Source organism: Procambarus clarkii, chromosome 78 (genome assembly GCF_040958095.1).
Source record: "Procambarus clarkii isolate CNS0578487 chromosome 78, FALCON_Pclarkii_2.0, whole genome shotgun sequence".
NCBI lineage: Eukaryota > Metazoa > Arthropoda > Malacostraca > Decapoda > Cambaridae > Procambarus > Procambarus clarkii.
Window position 1 is genome coordinate 10,775,661 of NC_091227.1, and position 18,420 is coordinate 10,794,080.

At 49.7% G+C, this 18,420-nt stretch overlaps 1 protein-coding gene across 5 annotated transcripts in view; it reads right to left on the minus strand.

Annotated features, from left to right (window-relative positions):
• Positions 1-14,494, minus strand: part of LOC123746144 (mitochondrial enolase superfamily member 1) — a 49,316-nt gene extending 34,822 nt beyond the window's left edge. The window contains exon 1 of one of the 5 annotated variants that reach the window (XM_045727444.2): positions 14,399-14,494. The gene's annotated coding sequence lies outside the window, so the exon portion shown is untranslated. Of the gene's footprint in view, positions 1-7,792; positions 8,043-8,110; positions 8,445-14,398 lie in introns of those variants that run through there. The other 4 variants (XM_045727445.2, XM_045727442.2, XM_045727443.2 and 1 more) reach the window with 4 other exon arrangements.
• Between the last annotated feature and the right edge of the window lie 3,926 nt (positions 14,495-18,420).

Consider the following 18,420-nt stretch of genomic DNA (forward strand, 5'->3'; position numbering starts at 1 on the left):
ACTCCCAAGAACTGCTAAAGCATATAATCAACTGGAGGAGTTCTCTCTCCCCAGTGTTAACAGCAGAATCAGGGAACTGAATGCTAAGCTTGCAATTAAGATAGTCAGAGACTTCCTCATTACAATGATATTGCCAAGAAAAACACGAGTTCTGTGTTACTTTCAGGGGGAAACTGGCGAAGCAAAAAAATGGCATCACAGATCAGTCTGCTACCTCGAAAAACTTCACCTGCTTGAGCAAGCCCGTGAGCTCCTGCCTGTAGAGAGGTTACCTCCCTGGGTGGATGAACCATGTAGGATTATCATTAACGAGATGACAATGAAAAAAATTCAACATGATACCACAAGAAATGAGGCATAAGTATTTTTAGGAAATTTATAAAGAAGCTGGGAATGAATTAGATCAAATATACACTGATTGGTCATCTAATCCTGTCAAATGACTGGGCTGGTGCAGCATACACGGTAATTAGGAATAATGCCTTTCAACGCGGAAATGAAGAAAAAGCCCGTATTGAGAACGATGTCTCTTCAACGCAAGCAGAGCTAACTGCCATTGTTATGGCGTTAAGATTTCTTGAAAGAAACGCTAATGACGCAGTGATCTGCACTGACTCAAAAGCAGCACTACAAAGACTTAATAAAAATCGGGCAGAAAACCTTACGATAGTCGCTGAAATCAAGAGAGCTGTGAGAATACTAACCAATCAGGTTAGAGTCGTAAAATTCCTGTGGATTCCCTCCCATGTTGGAATCTGTGGAAATGAACGAGCAGATGTGCTGGCTGCTGAAGGAGACCATATTGAATACTTCATATCTAAGACTCTTCAACAAATTAAGAGGTATTATCAGACAACATCACCGTGACAAGGTAACTGAAGAAAGAAGGATAGAAGCACAAACCAGTGAATCTGTACGATGGTACAACATGGTTACAGCTGGCAATCCCAATCATTATGGACGAAGAGGAGGAGGACGCGGGAGAGAATCGGTAATAGCGAGAATCCGTCTTGGATACAAATATCCATGGAGATTCAGGATGAAAACAACAGACGAGTAGCGGAGTTGCAGACTTTGTGGTGAGAGTGACGGACACCGCCTTGACAATGATATTCACCTGAGGGAATGTGAACATCTCAGAGACATTAGAAATGTGTGTAGTATAGTAAACCGCACATTGTTTGAATTAGAAAAATACTATCTGTCATATATATTTGTAGTTCTCAATAGATTCTCCCAATTATCTTGCACCCGCAAGATAACGTAAGTTTTTAAGGGTTGACAAATGTTAATCTTGTCTGATAAGCTGTTCACTCGAGTCAGTTAAGCAAGTCCCAGCTGTGTCTGGGTACAAGTGACAGGATGAACAACCCAGCGGGGTTTCTTCCTATTGGGGAGTGTTGTACATGCTGCTATGGCGGTGTGTCCACTCACAAGATGAGTGGCGCTGCCCAATACTGTCACTATGGCGGTGTGTCCACTCACAAGATGAGTGGCGCTGCCCAATATACTCGCCCCTCGAGGCAAAACTTACACTTAAAACTTAAAACCAGAAGCACACACACAGTGTAACACCGGCGGCACATAGGAAGGCGGCAGCCATTAGAAGTCGTTTAAAAACTATGACTCTTTCAAGGCAATCTTCACATCCTTTGACTGATCAGTACTGGAATCTGCAACACCAGCCTGGGATCTGCACCTTGTAATATATTGAACCAAAATTTATGACGTACACAGGTTTGCAACAAGATTAGTCCCAGAGCTAAGAGGATTAAGCTTTGAGGGTGGTTTAAGGGAACTAGATCTCACAACCCCAGGAGAGAAGAAATAGGAAGACATGATCACAACATACAAGATATTGGGGGAATTGACAAGGTGGACAAGGACTGGTTCTTTAAAGTGAGAGGAAGGAGAATAAAAGGTCATTGGTAGCTGGAAATGCAAATGAGTCGAAATATTAGGAAATACTGGTACCAGGTACGGGTGGTGAACTACTGAAACGCACTCAAATAAGAAGCTGTTAAAGCCACTTCAATCTACAACTTCAAGGTCAGATCTGACAAAGAATTCAAACGTCAGAATAATTACCGTAACGCAAAAGGTGCAGAAATGTAAGTAGGCGGAATATAAAGAGATGAAACCCCACTACCCCATCACTAAATAGGTATGTACTGATAGGTAAACACACTCCAGCAGTCATCCACAGCTTCATAAGACCAGGTGTCCAGTGCTGCCCCACCACCACCGCCATGATCTCAATACAATAAAATCAATAGGTGGCTGCAGAAGCGATTTGTCACCAACTAAAACTTAATATAAAACACTCGAGACAGAAAATGTCCCGGAATCACAGACAATAGTCAACAGTCCGATATTGAAGAGAGCGGAGGCACTGAAACACAGACCAGTGACCCCCAGAAGTGTTCAGTGTATATTGCTGGAGAAAGTGATCAGGTTGAGAATAGTGGAGCAACTGAAGTGGTTAAACTTTTAAACCAAAGAGCAACATGGATTTAGATGAAAGTCTTGCCTGGAAAATTTGACGGATCTTTGACAAGGGAACTAAAATAAACCAGGAAAAAAGATGGTTGACTATTTCTCTAGTGTTAAAAGGCATTTGATTATGTTCCTCCTGGAAGGCTGTTGTCCAAGTATCAAGATTGAGACATCAAGAGAGACAGGGACGGAGGAGTGAGCTCCCCCTCGTCAGGCTAACTAACCTTGGCACATCTCGAGAGAGCATGACAAGGTTAAACATCTTCCATCACACCACCACCACCATCTTCCAGCCTCTGGAAGGTTGAGCTGCAGTACGCTTACACCGCTGCTCTCTCTACCTTACACCACCACCCAACCCGCCGCTGCTCTCTCTACCTTACACCACCACCCAACCCGCCGCTGCTCTCTCTACCTTACACCACCACCCAACCCACCGCTGCTCTCTCTACCTTACACCACCACCCAACCCACCGCTGCTCTCTCTACCTTACACCACCACCCAACCCGCCGCTGCTCTCTCTACCTTACACCAACGATCTTACCAAGGTATTAATATCTCTCAGGCTATTAGTTACCCCCAGATATTAATACATTACACAGTCGTTCATCTCAAACTGTGATTACTGCCCGGTACTCTGGTATTACTGTAACGCTGTGTGGCCAGTTCACAGTCACCCAAGTTATGTCACTGTAACCTGCATCAGTGAATCACAATATTCGCCAGTATTATATCCGCGGTTCACTGAATAGCTGCATCCACGCGCAAGCTACTGCAGTACATCCATGTTTTGACTACTGCACAGCCGCGAGCAACACAGCTCCTGCACTAACGCAAGCAACACAGCTCGAACTGCATTGTTGCATCCATGTGTTAGCTCTTGCATTGTTGAACAAGTCTTGCATTCCACGACCATTTATGGCTGCAGGTACAGAGGTAAGAAGTGAACCAGCGCCAGGAGCCATGTCCGACGGAAACTCGGGCAGGATCGACGCCCCTGAGACAGCGGGCAGGAACGACGCCCCTGAGACAGCGGGCAGGATCGACGCCCCTGAGACAGCGGGCAGGATCGACGCCCCTGAGACAGCGGGCAGGATCGACGCCTCTGAGACAGCGGGCAGGATCGACGCCCCTGAGACAGCGGGCAGGATCGACGCCCCTGAGACAGCGGGCAGGATCGACGCCCCTGAGACAGCGGGCAGGATCGACGCCCCTGAGACAGCGGGCAGGATCGACGCCCCTGAGACAGCGGGCAGGATCGACGCCCCTGAGACAGCGGGCAGGATCGACGCCCCTGAGACAGCGGGCAGGATCGACGCCCCTGAGACAGCGGGCAGGATCGACGCCCCTGAGACAGCGGGCAGGATCGACGCCCCTGAGGCAGCGGGCAGGATCGACGCCCCTGAGGCAGCGGGCAGGATCGACGCCCCTGAGGCAGCGGGCAGGATCGACGCCCCTGAGGCAGCGGGCAGGATCGACGCCCCTGAGGCAGCGGGCAGGATCGACGCCCCTGAGGCAGCGGGCAGGATCGACGCCCCTGAGGCAGCGGGCAGGACGCCTCTGGGAAACACCACAACAACACAACCTCTGGCAACAATGGAACTTCTACGTTTATCATAAAACAAACTTCGGAACTTTTGGTTCAAGAGAGACTACCACTGACATGTGTGGTTCCTCCCCGGTAATATATGTACACCTGCACCCGTACATCTGTGTACTCCAGTGCCCCCCCCCCCATCACACACCTGTAGAGGAGGGGGGGGGGAGGACCACAATAAGAGGACGGGTTGCACCCTCCCTTCCCCAGTGCACCAGCAACACCCCCTTCCTTCCCCAGTGCACTAGCAACCCCCCCTCCCTTCCCCAGTGCACCAGCAACCCCCCCTCCCTTCCCCAGTGCACCAGCAACCCCCCCTCCCTTCCCCAGTGCACCAGCAACCCCCCCTCCCTTCCCCAGTGCACCAGCAACCCCCCCTCCCTTCCCCAGTGCACCAGCAACCCCCTCCCTTCCCCAGTGCACCAGCAACCCCCCCTCCCTTCCCCAGTGCACCAGCAACCCCCCCTCCCTTCCCCAGTGCACCAGCAACCCCCCTCCCTTCCCCAGTGCACCAGCAACACCCCCCCTCCCTTCCCCAGTGCACCAGCAACCCCCCCCCCTCCCTTCCCCAGTGCACCAGCAACCCATCCCCTCCCTTCCCCAGTGCACCAGCAACCCCCCTCCCTTCCCCAGTGCACCAGCAACCCCTACCCTCCCTTCCCCAGTGCACCAGCAACCCCTACCCTCCCTTCCCCAGTGCACCAGCAACCCCCCCCTCCCTTCCCCAGTGCACCAGCAACCCCCCCTCCCTTCCCCAGTACACCAGCCAACCCCCCCCCCACTTCCCCAGTGCACCAGCAACCCCCCCTCCCTTCCCCAGTGCACCAGCCATCCCCCTTCCCCAATGCACCAGCCACCCCCCCTTCGCCAGTGCACCAGCACCCCCCCTCCCTCCCTTCCCCAGTGCACCAGCAATCCGCCCCCTCCCTTCCCCAGTGTACCAGCAACCCCCCCCTTCCCTCGCAAGTGTACCAGCAACCCCCCCCTCCCCTCGCAAGTGTACCAGCAACCCCCCCCCCTCCCCTCGCAAGTGCACCAGCAACCCCCCCCCCCTCCCCTCGCAAGTGCACCAGCAACCCCCCCCCCTCCCCTCGCAAGTGCACCAGCAACCCCCCCCCTCCCCTCGCAAGTGCACCAGCAACCCCCCCCCCCTCCCCTCGCAAGTGCACCAGCAACCCCCCCCCCTCCCCTCGCAAGTGCACCAGCAACCCCCCCCCTCCCCTCGCAAGTGCACCAGCAACCCCCCCCTCCCCTCGCAAGTGCACCAGCAACCCCCCCCCTCCCCTCGCAAGTGCACCAGCAACCCCCCCCCTCCCCTCGCAAGTGCACCAGCAACCCCCCCCCTCCCCTCGCAAGTGCACCAGCAACCCCCCCCCCCTCCCCTCGCAAGTGCACCAGCAACCCCCCCCCCCTCCCCTCGCAAGTGCACCAGCAACCCCCCCCCTCCCTTCCCCAGTGCACCAGCAACCCTCCCTCCCTTCCCCAGTGCACCAGCAACCCCCCCTCCCTTCCCCAGTACACCAGCCAACCCCCCCCCCACTTCCCCAGTGCACCAGCAACCCTCCCTCCCTTCCCCAGTGCACCAGCCATCCCCCTTCCCCAATGCACCAGCCACCCCCTCCCTTCCCTAGTGTACCAGCAACCCCCCCCCCCTCCCTTCCCTTGTGTACCAGCAACCCCCCCCCTCCCTTCCCCAGTGCACCAGCAATCCGCCCCCTCCCTTCCCCAGTGTACCAGCAACCCCCCCCCCTCCCCTCGCAAGTGTACCAGCAACCCCCCCCCTCCCCTCGCAAGTGCACCAGCAACCCCCCCCTCCCCTCGCAAGTGTACCAGCAACCCCCCCCTCCCCTCGCAAGTGTACCAGCAACCCCCCCCCCTCCCCTCGCAAGTGCACCAGCAACCCCCCCCCCTCCCTTCCCTAGTGTACCAGCAACCCCCCCCCCCTCCCTTCCCCAGTGCACCAGCAATCCGCCCCCTCCCTTCCCCAGTGTACCAGCAACCCCCCCCCCCCTCCCCTCGCAAGTGCACCAGCAACCCCCCCCCCCCCTCCCCTCGCAAGTGTACCAGCAACCCCCCCCCTCACAAGTGCACCAGCAACCCCCCCCCCCCTCTACCTTGCCCGGTGCAACATCTCCAGTAGTTGTTCCCTCTTCTGTAGAAGAAGCTGAAAAACTGCAATGTTAAAAAAGTCTTCAATAGGGCAACTGAAAATATCACGATGTTTAACGGTGATAAGTTCCAGGTATTGTGGAAACGAGGAACTTAAAGGAATCATAGGGTACAGGACAATCAGACCTACTCAAGGAAGGAGAGCAACATGTAAAAGATCTGGGAATTATGATGTCTGACGACCTTAAAGTTAGTGAACATAACCGAACCAATATAACGGCGGCCAGAAAAATGATTTGATGGATTATGAGAACGTTCAAATCCAGAGACTCCACAGCAATGCTTATATTATTAAAGTCGCTGGTGCTGTCTCGTTTTGAGTATTGCTTGGTTCTCACTTCCCCTTTCAGAGCAGGAGAAAATCTGTGAATTAGAGGGAATACAGAGATCATATACGGCACGCAGAGACACACGGTAAAAACATTAAATTATTGGGACGGTAAATTATTGCCGTCTCAAAGCTCTCAAAATGTTCTGTTTGTAAAGGAGACGAGAAAAGTATCATAATATTCACATGGAAGATACTTGAAAGCCAGATTCCAAATTTGCTCAGTAGAATAACATTTAATTTATTTATATACATGAAGGTCCATTGAGTGAATACATACTGGAACATGCATATATACAGGAACGAAGGTACGAAAGGAAATGCAGAATTGAACCAATGAAAAATAAAGGTGCCATAGGCACAATCAGAAAAGACTGTCTGAACATCAGAGGTCTACAGCTGTTCAACATCCTCCCAATAAGCATTAGAAATTTTTCCGGAAGTAGGCGACTTATCTAAGATGCACTTAGATAAGTTCTTGCAAGAAGTGCCGAACTAACCAGGCTGTCGTAGATATGTGGGCCTGCGGGCTGCTCCAAGCAACAGCCTGTTGGACCAAGTTATCACAAGTCAAGCCTGGCCCCAGGCCGGGCTCGGGGAGTAGAACTCCTCCCAGAACCCTCTCCAGGTATGCTACCCAGTTCTCCAACCTCCGGAGGGTTCAACGAGTACTGAGGTATTCACCAATTTGAATAAATTGCTTCGACACCTATCGCCATTTGATATTTTAAGAACCCAATTTGTATCTCACATAATTAATATTGAACTTATTCATTCCATGTTTCACTTCAATAAATCTCTATCCGCCCTTTATTTTACGTGTTTCGAGAATAAAAATATATACATACCCTTTAGTTGCTGTTTATAAGAAACTGCTAATGCATAGGATTAACTTTCAGTCATCCTTGGTTGTAAACACTGAATACAATTAAAACCGGGTTTCCAGCACTATGATTAGCACCGTTACATAATTATTTAAATGACGCCTCGCTAGAGCAAAGGAAACTATAGCCTCATAACACTTCTAGTTATATTCTAGTGCCTTATAGAGCCTAAACTGTGACCTCCAAACACCAACGTGATTTTACCGAGTGATAATCCTGCTTGACCAACTTACTGAGGCTCTACAACACAATAACCTGTAGGCATGTTCAGGCGAGAGCTCTCCTCGACCATTATGCAAGAATGTAGTTATACTTGCAGATAGGCTGTGTGATCCAGGAAGCTGTGGGTGGACGTTTTGCATGAGGAAACTGTTGGGGCCGAAGACTCCCCAGTTACAAATGTAGCTTGATTAATTAGCACTGATCACAACTATTAATGCACACTATTAACAACACCTTATTTGCTGTTGAACACAGCAACGACCAATCACAGAGTCGCTGTTTCAAGATTTCTATACAGGTTTCTGTCATGGTATCATAATTTATATATCTATATTACATTTATATATGCACGTGTTGTCGAGAACATAAATGTTTCGAAAAATGAACAAATAGCAGAACGCCACATTATTTACGTCACAATTCAACCATCAGTTTTTGTCTCGATCCGGGAGAAGCGACTTACAACGACCCGTCAACTGTTTCTTAACACCAGTATCACTGAACGACGCTTCCAATGCGCAGTAAAGCGTGTGGTCCTTCCTGAGGAAGAGAACTGGCAATGTTGGGTGTCGTCCCCCCCCTGGTCGGACACTGCGCACCGGGTGGGGTGGGTCGGACAAAGCGCACTGGGTGGGGGTGGGCGGGACTCAGGGGTGGGCCGCACACAGCAACACGGCGTCCCTGGCCCGCAAGGGGTGTTACTTTCACCTCTGGGGTGCAGGAGCGTGTGTGTGTGTGCGCGGGTCCCGCCGCTGCCTCGCCCTGCCATGCGCTCTGCTAGTTGCCACACTCTTCCATCTCCCCTCCACTTATTCTACTTTATAAGGCATTATGCTAATGTCTATAACAATATATAGGTATCATTACGTATATTTTGTTTATGAAACAGTTTAAAATGTTCAAATCTCGCGGGGAATGTCTTTTTTTCCATTTAAGAAATATACATAAAATTTCGGTATGTTAACATTGCAATGTTTACATAACATATCCAGGCCAATCCAACACGAAACTTAGCCAGACAACTAATAATAAATATAATATAGCGGTTATCCATATAACAATATAAAAACAGACATATCAAGGAGTGAAGACTATATAACAATGCTAACGTATATACAACAATTTGATTTAAGTACGAGTTGGCAACACACCTCCGACCACACGTGCAAAATAATAAACTGCCATTTCTTAACATTTGGTCATAAATATTTGTCAACCATATTCTGTAGTGGATATCTGTTTATTATCCATCTTAACCCCCGCTGATATCCCATTAAATGGTCCAAAATGAGACGGAATTATCTACACACTTCAGACAATAATACTTCCACCATTTGTAACTTGGCTACTCGCGTGTAGAAAGTCGATATATTTGGAAAACCGATATAAGTTACTGAAAAATATAACTACTGGCTCGTCTCTGCTAATGTTGTAGCTTAGAACTTAAGCTATATAGAGAGTGTTATATTGGCTCGCTAAAATTACCTAACACACACCAGCTCCAGAGGCACGTGCATCTTAGCTAAGTCTGGGTAATGGTCGTCATCTCAAGAGTCGTAGTTTCCACTACTCATCTAGTCGTGCGAGCAGGTAACTAAAAAACTAGAAAACTGATGATAAGGTCGTGGGTCTGATGGTAAGGTCGTTGTGTCTGATGGTAAGGTCGTGGTGTCTGATGGTAAGGTCGTGGTGTCTGATGGTAAGGTCGTGGTGTCTGATGGTAAGGTCGTGGGTCTGATGGTAAGGTCGTGGTGTCTGATGGTAAGGTCGTGGTGTCTGATGGTAAGGTCGTGGTGTCTGATGGTAAGGTCGTGGTGTCTGATGGTAAGGTCGTGGGTCTGATGGTAAGGTCGTGGTGTCTGATGGTAAGGTCGTGGTGTCTGATGGTAAGGTCGTGGGTCTGATGGTGAGGTCGTGGTGTCTGATGGTGAGGTCGGGGTTTCTAGTGGCAAGATTCTAATCTTTAGATTATGGCACCAGTTGTAAGGTCGGGGCCTCTAAGAGGTCTTCATGGATCTCTAATGACCTTGTCAGAATCTCAAGTGACTGGGCTCTGTGTCAGGAGCTCAAGTGAATCTGTTGAAGTCTCACTTAGACCTGGAGTGACCTCAAACGATTATATCAGGAGAAATCTACTCTCCCTCTTGGTCCTGTTGTTGACGAAGTCCATGTCAGTGGCTCTAATTGGTTTATCTGAGGACGTAATCAGTTTGTCGGAGGATATAATCGGACTGTCGGAGAATCTTATCGGTTTGTCGGAGGATCTAATGAGTGTGCCGACAAAACTAATCGGTTTATGAGATGATCTAGAGAATCTGTCGTAGTCTCCCTGTTTTAGAATTAAATATTTTCTATAAATGATCCAGCTGTAACACTGGATATGTCGGAGGTTCCATCAGGAGTGTTGGAAACTAAGGTTAATCTTTCAGAAGTGGTTTACCCTTAACCAAACAATCATTTTCTGACGTTAGGGAACAACGGTTCTACCTTAACGGAGATAAGATAAGCTAACGTAAGTTTATAAGGGTTGACAAATGTTAATCTTCTTGTTTGATAAGCTGTTCACTTGAGACAGTTAAGCAAGTCCCAACTGTGTCTGGGTACAAGTGAACAACCTAGCGGATTTTCTTCCTATTGGGGAGTGTTGTACATGCTGCTATGGCGGTGTGTCCACTCTCAGTATGGGTGGCGCTTCTTCTTGAGGTTATCTTGAGTTGATTTCGGGGCTTTAGTGTCCCCGCGGCCCGGTCCTCGACTAAGCCTCCACCCCCAGGAAGCAGCCCGTGACAGCTGACTAACTCCTAGGTACCTATTTACTGCTAGGCAACAGGGGCATGGGGTGAAAGAAACTCTGCCCATCGTTTCTCGCCGGCGCCCGGGATCGAACCCGGGACCACAGGATCACATGTCCAGCGTTCTGTCCGCTCGGCGCTGCTTAAGCTCGCCTCTCGGGGCAAAACTTAAAAAAAAAAAAAAAAAAAAAAAAAAAAAAAAAAAAGGTTCTACCCTCTACAAATCATCCCTTTCAATAATCTGACTTGGATATGATATTTAACTGATGTGGCTCATATTATCTTAGATTAATGGACTCACTCTATGGTAAAGAGCTATATTCTATTATAATTAAAAATGACTCTTCTGTACAGGTGTATACGGTCTAATGTGAAGCCAAATTTCTTTAGCCTTCCCTCTTAATGTCTTGTGGATTGCATTATTGGCCAAATATCTGTCTTTTTCCTGGTTTTCCTTCTATCGAGTTAATCGTTTCATTTAATATATTGATTTTTGTTACGATATTTGAAAATTTTCAGTCATTGATGTTTCTGTTTTGGTTTTCATTTCCTTCTTATAGCGTTTGTGTCCACGAAATATCACGAATATGTACTTGTGTTTAGGGTTGAGGATAGTCACACTTGAACTGACTATTCACCTATTGACTATTCGTCTTGAAGCCTACTGTGAAGCCTCTTCTACTTCCTTCCCATTTTCTCCTCGACTGTGTCTTTATTAGTTTTATCTTAAACTTTAAAATACTCTTTAACTTAGATATTCAGTAATTTCTGTTTAATCCAGTTCTTTTAATTTGTCTCATTTTAGATCTGATGACCAGGTATGGCTAGGAGAGTAAAAGGATTAAATGAATTCAGACGACGACTCACAATAACGGGGCTTATTGTGAAAAGCCTTAATGAGTCGATTGTGACAAGTCGACAATCGACTTGATAGTCGTCCAGGACGGACCGGAACGTCGTTGTCTCCTCATCTTCAGCTGTGTGGTTTGGTCACCATTAACTGGATGATTAACTGGGTGTTGTTCACTTGAGACAGTTAAGCAAGTCCCAGCTGTGTCTGGGTACAAGCGACAGGATGAACAACCCAGCGGGTTTTCTTCCTATTGGGGAGTGTTGTACATGCTGCTATGGCGGTGTGTCCACTCACAAGATGAGTGGCGCTGCCCAATACTGTCACTATGGCGGTGTGTCCACTCACAGGATGAGTGGTGCTGCCCAATACTGTCACTATGGCGGTGTGTCCACTCACAGGATGAGTGGCGCTGCCCAATACTGTCACTATGGCGGTGTGTCCACTCACAAGATGAGTGGCGCTGCCCAATACTGTCACTATGGCGGTGTGTCCACTCACAAGATGAGTGGCGCTGCCCAATACTGTCACTATGGCGGTGTGTCCACTCACAGGATGAGTGGCGCTGCCCAATACTGTCACTATGGCGGTGTGTCCACTCACAAGATGAGTGGCGCTGCCCAATACTGTCACTATGGCGGTGTGTCCACTCACAGGATGAGTAGCGCTGCCCAATACTGTCACTATGGCGGTGTGTCCACTCACAGGATGAGTGGCGCTGCCCAATACTGTCACTATGGCGGTGTGTCCACTCACAGGATGAGTGGCGCTGCCCAATACTGTCACTATGGCGGTGTGTCCACTCACAGGATGAGTGGCGCTGCCCAATACTGTCACTATGGCGGTGTGTCCACTCACAGGATGAGCGGCGCTGCCCAATACTGTCACTATGGCGGTGTGTCCACTCACAGGATGAGTGGCGCTCCCCAATAAACTCGCCCCTCGGGGCAAAACTTAAATTTAAAATTTACTGTTTCCTGGATTGTACTACACATACATGTATTTTTTTTTTTACATAATTCTATACCTATCACAAATTTTCCCAATTATAAGGCTGTTTAATTATTGATATAATCCCGGACGTGCTTAGTCCCAGATTATATAAATTAGATTTGTTAAACTAATTTATATAAGTTCCGGATTAAATAATTAAAATTATTTAATTTAATTCTTTTTGAATTCCGTGAGAGCAGAACATTTATTAGATAATTCACTTCTTTTGATAAATGAAAATAAAATATTGTTTCTCTCAGTAACTGATTTACACTTCTTAGCTTTGCAAGAATTAGTCCAGTCAACTGAATGATTACAATCTCTTAGGTGAACAAATAATGCATTGGACTCTTGACCTGTTCTTATACTATATTTGTGTTCTTTTGTTCTTTGTACCTGCCTGGTGTGTGTGTGGAGGTGGCAGGTACACACACCACTGGTGTACCTGCCTGGTGTGTGTGGAGGTGGCAGGTGCACACACAACTGGTGTGTGTGGAGGTGGCAGGTACACACACAACTGGTGTACCTGCCTGGTGTGTGTGGAGGTGACAGGTGCACACACAACTGGTGTGTGTGGAGGTGGCAGGTACACACACCACTGGTGTACCTGCCTGGTGTGTGTGGAGGTGACAGGTGCACACACAACTGGTGTGTGTGGAGGTGGCAGGTACACACACAACTGGTGTACCTGCCTGGTGTGTGTGGAGGTGGCAGGTACACACACCACTGGTGTACCTGCCTGGTGTGTGTGGAGGTGGCAGGTACACACACCACTGGTGTACCTGCCTGGTGTGTGTGGAGGTGGCAGGTACACACACCACTGGTGTACCTGCCTGGTGTGTGTGTGGAGGTGGCAGGTACACACACCACTGGTGTACCTGCCTGGTGTGTGTGTGGAGGTGGCAGGTACACACACCACTGGTGTACCTGCCTGGTGTGTGTGGAGGTGGCAGGTACACACACCACTGGTGTACCTGCCTGGTGTGTGTGGAGGTGGCAGGTACACACACCACTGGTGTACCTGCCTGGTGTGTGGAGGTGGCAGGTACACACACCACTGGTGTACCTGCCTGGTGTGTGTGGAGGTGGCAGGTACACACACCACTGGTGTACCTGCCTGGTGTGTGTGGAGGTGACAGGTGCACACACAACTGGTGTACCTGCCTGGTGTGTGTGGAGGTGGCAGGTACACACACCACTGGTGTACCTGCCTGGTGTGTGGAGGTGGCAGGTACACACACCACTGGTGTACCTGCCTGGTGTGTGTGTGGAGGTCACAGGTACACACACAACTGGTGTACCTGCCTGGTGTGTGTGGAGGTGGCAGGTACACACACCACTGGTGTACCTGCCTGGTGTGTGGAGGTGGCAGGTACACACACCACTGGTGTACCTGCCTGGTGTGTGTGTGGAGGTGGCAGGTACACACACCACTGGTGTACCTGCCTGGTGTGTGTGGAGGTGACAGGTGCACACACAACTGGTGTGTGTGGAGGTGGCAGGTACACACACAACTGGTGTACCTGCCTGGTGTGTGTGGAGGTGGCAGGTACACACACCACTGGTGTACCTGCCTGGTGTGTGTGGAGGTGGCAGGTACACACACCACTGGTGTACCTGCCTGGTGTGTGTGGAGGTGGCAGGTACACACACCACTGGTGTACCTGCCTGGTGTGTGTGTGGAGGCGGCAGGTACACACACCACTGGTGTACCTGCCTGGTGTGTGTGTGGAGGTGGCAGGTACACACACCACTGGTGTACCTGCCTGGTGTGTGTGTGGAGGTGGCAGGTACACACACCACTGGTGTACCTGCCTGGTGTGTGTGGAGGTGGCAGGTACACACACCACTGGTGTACCTGCCTGGTGTGTGGAGGTGGCAGGTACACACACCACTGGTGTACCTGCCTGGTGTGTGTGTGGAGGTGGCAGGTACACACACCACTGGTGTACCTGCCTGGTGTGTGTGTGGAGGTGGCAGGTACACACACCACTGGTGTACCTGCCTGGTGTGTATTGAGTTACATGGGCACTTAGGACCACTTATCAGTGGGCTGAAACACCTACTGTTTAATGTGGTAGTTACGTCCACTCGCCAGATCTCAGGTGAGCTGTTCCACTTGCGAACACTGAACCCCCGCTACAGATGCCGTTGATGATAACAATGTTTGGTCTCCCGGTGATGATAACATCCTTAATAACAGATAGGTTATCTCACTAAAGGCGCCTTCACCGCGGCCTCAGGCTACTGTATCCAGCTCCACGCCACGCTCCGTATTGTATGGGGCTGATGTATTGGGCTGATGTATGGGGCTGTGCGCAGTATTTGTATGGGATTTATGTTGACAATGTATGAATAAGAGAGATATACACATATAAGGGTACTCAACACTATCGGGGGAACGTTCTGATTGGCGGGAGTTAACCCAATATTATTGTGAACGACAGGTCGACCTGTCGGGGTTCAGTCACACTTTGGAGTCGTCGTTTCTTTCCTAATTGTAAACAAATAATTCGTTTTGTCGGGGACAGGAAGCCTGTGAATATGTACTTATGGTTTGTATCGCCATCTGAGCAGTAGAGTCTAAGGAGTACTGCTTGGAGTTAACTGGATTCACTTTCAGTCGCTAAAGTACCTTAAGGTCCTTACATACCAAGTCCTATTTACATTCGGTCACACTCACACTTCACCACACACTTGAAACACTCTGTCACACTCACACTTCACCTCACGCTTAAAACATTCGGTCACACACTTCACCTCACACTTGAAACACTCGGTCACACACTTCACCGCACGCTTGAAACACTCGGTCACACTCACACTTCACCTCACGCTTGAAACACTCGGTCACACTCACACTTCACCTCACGCTTGAAACACTCGGTCACACTCACACTTCACCTCACGCTTGAAACACTCTGTCACACTCACACTTCACCTCACGCTTGAAACACTCGGTCACACTCACACTTCACCTCACGCTTGAAACACTCGGTCACACTCACACTTCACCTCACGTTTTCTGAGGTGAATTCAAAATAAAAGAATTGCATCCAGAAGTTCTTTTGACCATGTCGTAGCTGAGTCGATTAAGGCAGCGTCTGGGATGATCTCAGACGTAGGTTCGAACCCTCGTCACGGCCCTTGTGGATTTGACTATCAAAGTGTCTGCTGGAACACCATTCAGGAGTCTGCTGGAACATCATCCAGGTGTCTGCTGGAACACCATCCAGGAGTCTGCTGTAACACCATCCAGGTGTCTGCTGGAACACCATCCAGGTGTCTGCTGGAACACCATCCAGGAGTCTGCTAGAACACCATCCAGGTGTCTGCTGGAACACCATCCAGGAGTCTGCTAGAACACCATCCAGGTGTCTGCTGGAACACCATCCAGGAGTCTGTTGTAACACCATCCAGGTGTCTGCTGGAACACCATCCAGGGGTCTGCTAGAACACCATCCAGGTGTCTGCTGGAACACCATCCAGGAGTCTGCTAGAACACCATCCAGGTGTCTGCTGGAACACCATCCAGGAGTCTGCTGGAACACCATCCAGGGGTCTGCTGGAACACCATCCAGGGGTCTGCTGGAACACCATCCAGGGGTCTGCTGGAACACCATCCAGGGGTCTGCTGGAACACCATCCAGGGGTCTGCTGGAACACCATCCAGGGGTCTGCTGGAACACCATCCAGGGGTCTGCTGGAACACCATCCAGGGGTCTGCTGGAACACCATCCAGGAGTCTGCTGGAACACCATCCAGGGGTCTGCTGGAACACCATCCAGGGGTCTGCTGGAACACCATCTAGGGATGCCTCTACATCCAGGACTGCGTAGACGAGTTCATGCACTCAACGACTCGGATTCACGACTGCAGGAATCCGATGCGTCATTTTCCCTTTCACTCTTCTTTCCTGGAGCCGTCGTCAGACTTCATGTGGCATCATCTTGCCAGGCACTCCACCGCTCAGGCACTCAGGCAACGGGAGTACAGCCGTGAGGCCAAGTCCAAATCCCTTGCCCAAGGACTCTCGTGGGTGCTTAGGACTTAATGCCGCGCTTGTCTGCCATCTCCAGTTAGGCTAGTTAAGTCCAGGAGAAAATACCGTTGTTGTTTTAGTTTGAGCTCCTCGGAACAGAATTGCCATGTAGCACGGGCTATAAGTGAAAGTACTAAGCCATTGCGACTATATCGCACTTGGGAGGGATGAGGATTGGGAATTGGGATTGGACGGAGGGAAGGCATCCCTTAGGATTGTCCGCTGAATCTTCCTGAGGAGGTTGCTATGGCATGCTCTTATTGGCTGAGCTTCTACCAGGAACGCTCTGATTGGTTCTCTCAAATGGAACATTTCCTGAATGGTCAGCATAAATTTTAAAGCATACGTAGGATATACAGTTCCCCCCATGTCGGGGACAGGACGCCTGACAGGCTAACTAGTGAATGACAATTCCCTGAATGCAACACCCATCAGTTGCCTAACTCTAGGGTACATATTTTCTGCCTGGTGAACAGTGGCATCAGGTGAAAGGAAACTGTGGCCACCACAGTGGGTCCTGGCTTGGGCATGGGACCCGGTACCATCCGCTGGTGACCCACTGAGCTACAGGACCCTTATCGTTAGTGGGACGTCCCCGGCCCTCATCAGGGCCTCTGGGGAAATTTACCAGTGGGAATTTATAAATTTATTTTAATTATTATTTTTCGTTTTTTTAAACTGATTATAATTTTCCTTTATTATTTAATTATTTTTTCAAAGTGGACTGTGTGATGTATGACTTAGTTTACTAGTAAATCTCCAGTCGCATACTTAGAGGGTTATACTAGTATATTTCACCTTACCAAATTTAATTGATAGATTTATTAGTAGAGGTTATTATACATCTTATTATGGTTAATTAAATAACTGAGACGAGCTCAGCTGTCTTTGTTGAATGTGGCCTTCCTATCCAGGACCAGACACTTCCTCAGTCACGTGTACTCAGTCTCAGACCTCAGTCACGTGTACTCAGTCTCAGACCTCAGTCACGTGTACTCAGTCTCAGGCCTCAGTCACGTGTACTCAGTCTCAGGCCTCAGTCACGTGTACTCAGTCTCAGGCCTCAGTCACGTGTACTCAGTCTCAGGCCTCAGTCACGTGTACTCAGTCTCAGGCCTCAGTCACGTGTACTCAGTCTCAGGCCTCAGTCACGTGTACTCAGTCTCAGGCCTCAGTCACGTGTACTCAGTCTCAGACCTCAGTCACGTGTACTCAGTCTCAGACCTCAGTCACGTGTACTCAGTCTCAGACCTCAGTCACGTGTACTCAGTCTCAGACCTCAGTCACGTGTACTCAGTCTCAGACCTCAGTCACGTGTACTCAGTCTCAGACCTCAGTCACGTGTACTCAGTCTCAGACCTCAGTCACGTGTACTCAGTCTCAGACCTCAGTCACGTGTACTCAGTCTCAGACCTCAGTCACGTGTACTCAGTCTCAGACCTCAGTCACGTGTACTCAGTCTCAGACCTCAGTCACGTGTACTCAGTCTCAGACCTCAGTCACGTGTACTCAGTCTCAGACCTCAGTCACGTGTACTCAGTCTCAGACCTCAGTCACGTGTACTCAGTCTCAGACCTCAGTCACGTGTACTCAGTCTCAGACCTCAGTCACGTGTACTCAGTCTCAGACCTCAGTCACGTGTACTCAGTCTCAGACCTCAGTCACGTGTACTCAGTCTCAGACCTCAGTCACGTGTACTCAGTCTCAGACCTCAGTCACGTGTACTCAGTCTCAGACCTCAGTCACGTGTACTCAGTCTCAGACCTCAGTCACGTGTACTCAGTCCCAGACCTCAGTCACGTGTACTCAGTCCCAGACCTCAGTCACGTGTACTCAGTCCCAGACCTCAGTCACGTGTACTCAGTCCCAGACCTCAGTCACGTGTACTCAGTCCCAGACCTCAGTCACGTGTACTCAGTCCCAGACCTCAGTCACGTGTACTCATTCTCAGACCTCAGTCCCGTGTACTCAGTCCCAGACCGGGTGATAATGGTGCCCTCGGGATGGTGGGATATGCCAGCTCATATATTACTTCACGCAGTCACA